Below are 7,442 nucleotides of genomic sequence, written 5' to 3'. Positions count from 1 at the left end.
GTTGTTGTTGTTGTTGTTGTTGTTGTTGTTGTTGTTGTTGTTGTTGTTGTTGTTGTTGTTGTTGTTGTTGTTGTTGTTGTTGTTGTTGTTGTTGTTGTTGTTGTTGTTGTTGTTGTTGTTGTCTTCCTTATTTACAATTCTGCAATACATCTTTAAAATCATCATCATGCACATATTGATGTTTATGGTCTCCAAACCAAATATTTTGAAGTCAAGTTGTGAAAGCATAGTAAAGCGACGAGACAAAGCATCATCAATTACATTTTCTTTACCCTTATTGTCTTTAATGACATAAGGGAAAGTCTCAATGAATTTAACACATTTAGCATGTCTACGGTTCAGTTTTGCTTGACTTCTAATATGTTTCAAAGATTCATTATCAGAACGTATAAAAAATTCTTTGGGCCCTAAATAATGTTGCCTTGTTTCCAAAGTCCGAATAAGAGCATATAATTCCTTATCATAAGTAGAATAATTCAGACTAGGCACACTCAGTTTTTCAGAAAAGTATGCAACGGGTTTGCCACCTTGTAATAATACACCTCCTAATCCAATTCCACTAGCATCACATTCAAGCTCAAAAATCCTTTTAAAATCAGGAAGTTGGAGTAAAGGAGATGTGTCAACTTATCTTTCAATACCGTGAAGGCTTCTTCCTGTGCGGTATCCAAAACAAAAGGCACATCCTTCTTTGTAAGCTCGTTGAAAGCTGCAGCAATGATGCTGAAATCTCTGACAAAACGCCTATAAAAACCAGAGAGGCCAAGAAAACTCCTCACTTGTGTAACCGATTTGGGTTGTGGCCAACTCTCAGTTGCATCAATGTTGGCATTATCAACTTCAATTCCCTGTGGAGTAACAACGTAGCCAAGAAAAGATACTCGATCGGTGCAAAAGGTGAACTTCCCGAGGTTACCAAACAAACGTGCATCACGTAGAGCCATAAAAACAACACATAAATGTTCCAAATGTTCCTCCAAAAAATTTCTATAAATCAGTACGTCATCAAAATAGACTACCACAAATCGTCCAATGAAAGCACGTAATACTTTGTTCATTAATTTCATGAAAGTACTAGGTGCATTAGTTAACCCAAAAGGCATGACTAACCACTCATATAATCCAAACTTAGTTTTAAATGCTATTTTCTATTCTTCTCCCAATTTCATACAAGTTTGATGGTATGCACTATGCAAATCAACTTTGGAGAATATTGTAGAGCCACTCAATTCATCAAGCATATCATCTAGCCTAGGAATAGGATGGCGATAAGGAATAGTAATATTATTAATGCCTCTACAATCAACACACATACGTAACATACCATCCTTTTTCGGCACTAGAATAATTGGAACAACACAAGGACTAAGGGATTCGCGTATATAATCTTTGTTGAGCAGCTCCTGTACCTGACACATAATCTCCTTCGTCTCCTTTGGATTGGTACGGTATGGTGCACGGTTGGGTAGCGATGCAGCGGGAATTAAGTCAATCTGATGCCCAATTCGTCGAATAGGTGGCAATCTCGGTGGCACGTCTTGCGGAAAGAAGTTAGCGAACTCCTGCAAAATGTTAGTGACAACAGGAGGCAAAGAGGAAGGCACGTCCTCGGATGAAAATAATGCCTCTTTGCACACAAAAGCATAGGAAACAGATTTGCTGAAGTCTAGCTCATCAATATTAGATTTGGTGGCAAGTAAGCATGCACTTTTCTATTTAATTTCAGAAGCAACACTAGATGGTTTATTATTAGGCTTCATTTGTTGCTCAAATTCCTTTGCCACAATCTGATTTTCAGTCTTAGTTTTCTCCTGTTTTGCTTCATTAGCTCTATTAATATCATCTTTCAAAATGGAATCAGGATTCATAGGAAGCAAAGTAATGTGTTTATCCTTATGAAAAAGAGTATACTCATTGTTTCTACCATGGTGTATAGAATTTTTATCAAATTTCCATGGTCTACCAAGTAATAAGGAACGAGCTTGCATAGGTACCACATCACAATCAACATAATTAGCATATGTAGAGATACTAAAATGCACACGAACAATACGTGTTACCTAAACCTTGCCGCTATTGTTGAACCATTGGATGTAGTAAGGATGTGAATGTGGTCTTGTGCTGAGAGATAGCTTCTCCACCATCTCCATGCTAGCCAAGTTGTGCAGCTCCCTCCATCTATGATGATGCAAAAAGAACGTTCCTGTTGGGGAACGTACTAATTTCAAAAAATTTCCTACGTACACGCAAGATCATGGTGATGGCATAGCAACGAGAGGAGAGAGTGTTGTCCATGTACCCTCGTAGACCGTAAGCGGAAGCGTTATGACAATGCGGTTGATGTAGTCGTACGTCTTCATGATCCGACCGATCCAAGTACCGAACGTACGACACCTCTGAGTTCAGCACACGTTCAGCTCGATGACTATCCTCGGGCTCCGATCCAGCAAAGCTTCGGGGATGAGTTCCGTCAGCACGACGGCGTGGTGACGATGATGATGCTCTACTGGCGCAGGGCTTCGCCTAAACTCCGCGACGATATGACCGAGGTGGAATATGGTGGAGGGGGCACCACACACAGCTAAGGAACGATCCGTTGATCAACTTGTGTGTCTATGGGGTGCCCCCCGCCCCTGTATATAAAGGAGCCAGGGGGGAGGAGGCGGCCGACCAAGGAGGGCGCGCCAAGGGGGGAGTCCTACTCCCACCGGGAGTAGGACTCCCTTCTTTCCTAGTTGGAATAGGAGAAGGGGGAAAGAGGAGGAAGAGGGGAAGGAAAGGGGGGGGGGGCGCCGCCCCCCTTCCCTTGTCCTATTCGGACTAGGAAGGGGAGGGGCGCGCGGCCCCCTCCTGCCTCCTTCCCTCTTCTCCCTCGAGGCCCATGTAGGCCCAATAACCCCCCGGGGGGTTCCGGTAACCTCCCGGTACTCCGGTAAAATGCCGATTTCACCCAGAACGATTCCGATGTCCAAATATAGGCTTCCAATATATCGATCTTTATGTCTCGACCATTTCGAGACTCCTTGTTACGTCGGTGATCACATCTGGGACTCCGAACAAACTTCGGTACATCAAAACTTATAAACTCATAATAAAACTGTCATCGTACCGTTAAGCATGCGGACCCTACGGGTTCGAGAACTATGTAGACATGACCTAGAACTATTCTCGGTCAATAACCAATAGCGGAACCTGGATGCCCATATTGGTTCCTACATATTCTACGAAGATCTTTATCGGTCAAACCGCATAACAACATACGTTGTTCCCTTTGTCATCGGTATGTTACTTGCCCGAGATTTGATTGTCGGTATCCAATACCTAGTTCAATCTCGTTACCGGCAAGTCTCTTTACTCGTTACGTAATGCATCATCCCGTAACCAACTCATTTGGTCACATTGCTTGCAAGGCTTATAATGATGTGCATTACCGAGAGGGCCCAGAGATACCTCTCCGACAATCGGAGTGACAAAACCTAATCTCGAAATACACCAACTCAACATGTACCTTCGGAGACACCTGTAGTACTCCTTTATAATCACCCAGTTACGTTGTGACGTTTGGTAGTACCCAAAGTGTTCCTCCGGTAAACGGGAGTTGCATAATTCTCATAGTTACAGGAACATGTATAAGTCATGAAGAAAGCAATAGCAATATACTAAACGATCAAGTGCTAGGCTAACGGAATGGGTCATGTCAATCACATCATTCTCCTAATGATGTGATCCCGTTAATCAAATGACAACTCATGTCTATGGCTAGGAAACTTAACCATCTTTGATTCAACGAGCTAGTCAAGTAGAGGCATACTAGTGACACTATGTTTGTCTATGTATTCACACATGTATTATGTTTCCGGTTAATACAATTCTAGCATGAATAATAAACATTTATCATGAAATAAGGAAATAAATAATAACTTTATTATTGCCTCTAGGGCATATTTCCTTCAGTTCCTTCACAACTCCCTTTGTATGGAACAAATTATGCCTCTGATTTTTCTCAGCTTGTGTGACTTGCACACTCAAAACAGATTGAGCAACTAAACTTTCACCTATCAGCGTCTTCAACAGCCATGTATTGCGTCTAATGTTCAGAATCATCCCCACCGTGATCTTCACTTATAATAAGAGCCAAAGTCTCCTCATCATAGTCACTAGCGGACTCATACCCACCATCCTAAGTACTCCCTCCGTTCCAAAATAGATGACTCAACTTTGTACTAACTTTAGTAGAAAGTTACTACAAAGTTGGATCATCTATTTTGGAACAGAGGGAGTAGCAATCATCACACACTGAGATTTGCATTCTCTCACATAATGACCTCATCCCTTACAACGACAACAAATAATATCACTTGTGTGCCCTATTGATGCCATGGAAGAAGAAGAGCTCTGTGCAGGCTCAATAGGTGTGCTCTTGGCAGATAGTGGTGGTTGTGCCTGCTTTCTTGTATCACGGCTCGAGGTAGCAACTGATGGAGGTTCTAGTGTAGTGGAAATAGAGGATGCACGCGGTGTCCATGATGAAGGTTGACCTGCAGAAAAGTTAGTTCATGCCAATGCGTGTCACTCCTGCACTCCACGTTCAGCTTTACAAGCAAGATGGAATAAACGAGTGATATTATTATATTCCTTTTACTCTAAAATGGTATGAATCTCTTTAATTTAATCCACCCATCAATCACGCAAGCATAGCTTCGTTGTCCTCAACAATACCACATCTAATCATACCAGTTTGCAATTCCTGATAATATTCCTCTACAAAAAAAATTCCTTGTCATAAATGCTGCAATTTTTGAAGCAATTCACGTTGATAATATGGGTGAAGCCCAACGAGTACGTGATGCGGAGCATCCTTCCATCATCCCCATGGACTCTACACCGACACATCCAACCCCACGAGGACCCATGACGAGAGCTAGAGCACGTGCTTTGGAAACCGAGGTGAATTCCTTCCTACTAGACTTGCATATGGACACGAATGGAACATGTTTACTACCTCACCAAAATATGCTATGCCTCCTTATGTATGAAGAGGAACATCACCAACAAGCTCAGGAGCATCACCGAGGAGAAGGAGGACCACCCCAAGGCCGTGCGAACCAAGAAGAAGGACAACAGCAGCAGCACAGGAGGCTCCAGGCGACCCCGTGCGCACGGGCCCCCGAGACCCCGTGCCCACGGACTACACAGGAAACTGGCGCTAGAGCACCCCGTGCGCACGGGTCTGTACCGTGCCCACGGGACCCCCGTGCCCACGGGCCCAACTTACCCCGTGCACACGGGCCTCCCAGGATGGCCGACTAAGATTGCATCTTCGGCTCCTCTTCCTCTCCTTCGACCCCAAGGGTATATATTCCGTACGAAGGACCATGTTTAGGGTTAGCAAAGTAGTAGATGAGATCTTTGTGAGCTTTTCTCCTTTACCTTCCCTCTTGGAGGATCAAGACCCCCTAGGGAAGAATCCTTGAGGATTTCAAGACCTCCATAAGGAGAAGACTACCTTCAAGCCCCCACTTCCTTTGGATTTGGGATGAACTTTGCCATTGTATATTTCCTTTGATTGTGTTTGTGACTTGTGGATCTTGTGTTGTTACCCTAGTGGATGTGTAATCGGGAATTGTTGGAGTGATTGCCTCTTTGTCTTCTTGTTGTTTCTCTCCTTTTCCCCCTCCAAGTGTGAAAAGGTCCCTCTTAGGGTTCTACCCTACATCATCTTGGTATCATGAGCCACGTTGATTCACATCTTGGAGTCCCTACCTTCCACTTTCTAGCTTGATTTTGTTGTTTTTCGTCCTAATCCGAAAATCCCCACCAAAAATAGGCGAATTTTTTTTCTTGCAATTTGTTTGATCTTGTGAGATTTGGTTGTTTTGATCCACAAATTTGGTGTTTGGCAAGTGGATCTACCCCTCCACCTTCATCCCCACCTTTCCACCGTTAGAATTTGGCCAGAAACATGGGAATCACCACGAAATCAGATCAGTTCGTCCGCTCATAGAGGACCCCGTGCACACGGGCCATCGGGACCCCGTGCACACGGGACTCACTTACCTCGTGCACACGGACTATCCATGAAGTTTCGTCCATTTTCTGTTTTTGCTCATTTCGTTTCCCGACCACCTCTCGTTTTCTTCCGCACCGTTCCACGTGTTTGTTTGAGTGTTGGGTCACGGTTTCTCTTGTGTCCTAAGGTGTTTCGGCTACTTAGCCACGAGTTGGTACCATCATCATTGCGACAAATCATTGACTCGGACAACACATCGGCTTCGACAAGATCATCTTTATCACTACCGTAAGCAAGGACGGTAACCTCGATGACGCCTTGTACTCCCTTGCCATTAACTTGATAGCTTCGAGCCCTTTTGCGTAGCTTACCCATCGAGACTAGCTTGTTGAGTATTGCCAGGCCACGCCTTAGTGCACCATTTAGTGTTCCATCCATCCCGTGCATTTACTACTTGTTATCTCGTTGTGTGGCTCGTATATCAAACATCGTGGCACAGTCAAAAATAAATAAATAAATAAATAGGAAAAACTTTTAAGCAAAAATAGAAGAGAAGCAAAGAGCTTATAAGCAATAGCATCGAGCCTCTTAGCATACATGCATCATCTTGGTCATCACATACTTAAGCATACTTGGGATAGTGAGACGAGTGATTACTCTATTAGGTTGGTGCACTAGCGTATCTAGCCCATTAGTGCAATCGAGCTAGCGTCTCTCTAGTATCCGTACGACAAGAGCTTTTCCCGTGGTTCGACATCTTCGAGCTCACCCCTTGGTTGTGCGGATCCCATTTATCTTCCGTGTGTGCGTTCCTCGTGTTATCTTTGGATATTGATCTATTTGTCTTGCTTGCCATTTGCGAATCTTATCAACTTCATCAATATCTTGACTAACATTTGCTCGAATTATTTGTGCCTTTCCTAACCAAGCTCCTCCATAGACCATTTACTTGTAGGTGTGTGAAACAATTCCCGGTACCAATTCTCCAATAACCCCCCGGGGGGTTCCGGTAACCTCCCGGTACTCCGGTAAAATGCCGATTTCACCCGGAACGATTCCGATGTCCAAATATAGGCTTCCAATATATCGATCTTTATGTCTCGACCATTTCGAGACTCCTCGTTACGTCGGTGATCACATCTGGGACTCCGAACAAACTTCGGTACATCAAAACTTATAAACTCATAATAAAACTGTCATCGTAACGTTAAGCGTGCGGACCCTACGGGTTCGAGAACTATGTAGACATGACCTAGAACTATTCTCGGTCAATAACCAATAGCAGAACCTGGATGCCCATATTGGTTCCTACATATTCTACGAAGATCTTTAGCGGTCAAACCGCATAACAACATACGTTGTTCCCTTTGTCATCGGTATGTTACTTGCCCGAGATTTGATCGTCGGTATCCAATACCTAGTTCAATCTCGT

The sequence above is a fragment of the Triticum dicoccoides genome, chromosome 1B (genome assembly GCF_002162155.2).
Source record: "Triticum dicoccoides isolate Atlit2015 ecotype Zavitan chromosome 1B, WEW_v2.0, whole genome shotgun sequence".
NCBI classification, from domain to species: domain Eukaryota; kingdom Viridiplantae; phylum Streptophyta; class Magnoliopsida; order Poales; family Poaceae; genus Triticum; species Triticum dicoccoides.
This window is presented reverse-complemented; position numbering follows the sequence as displayed.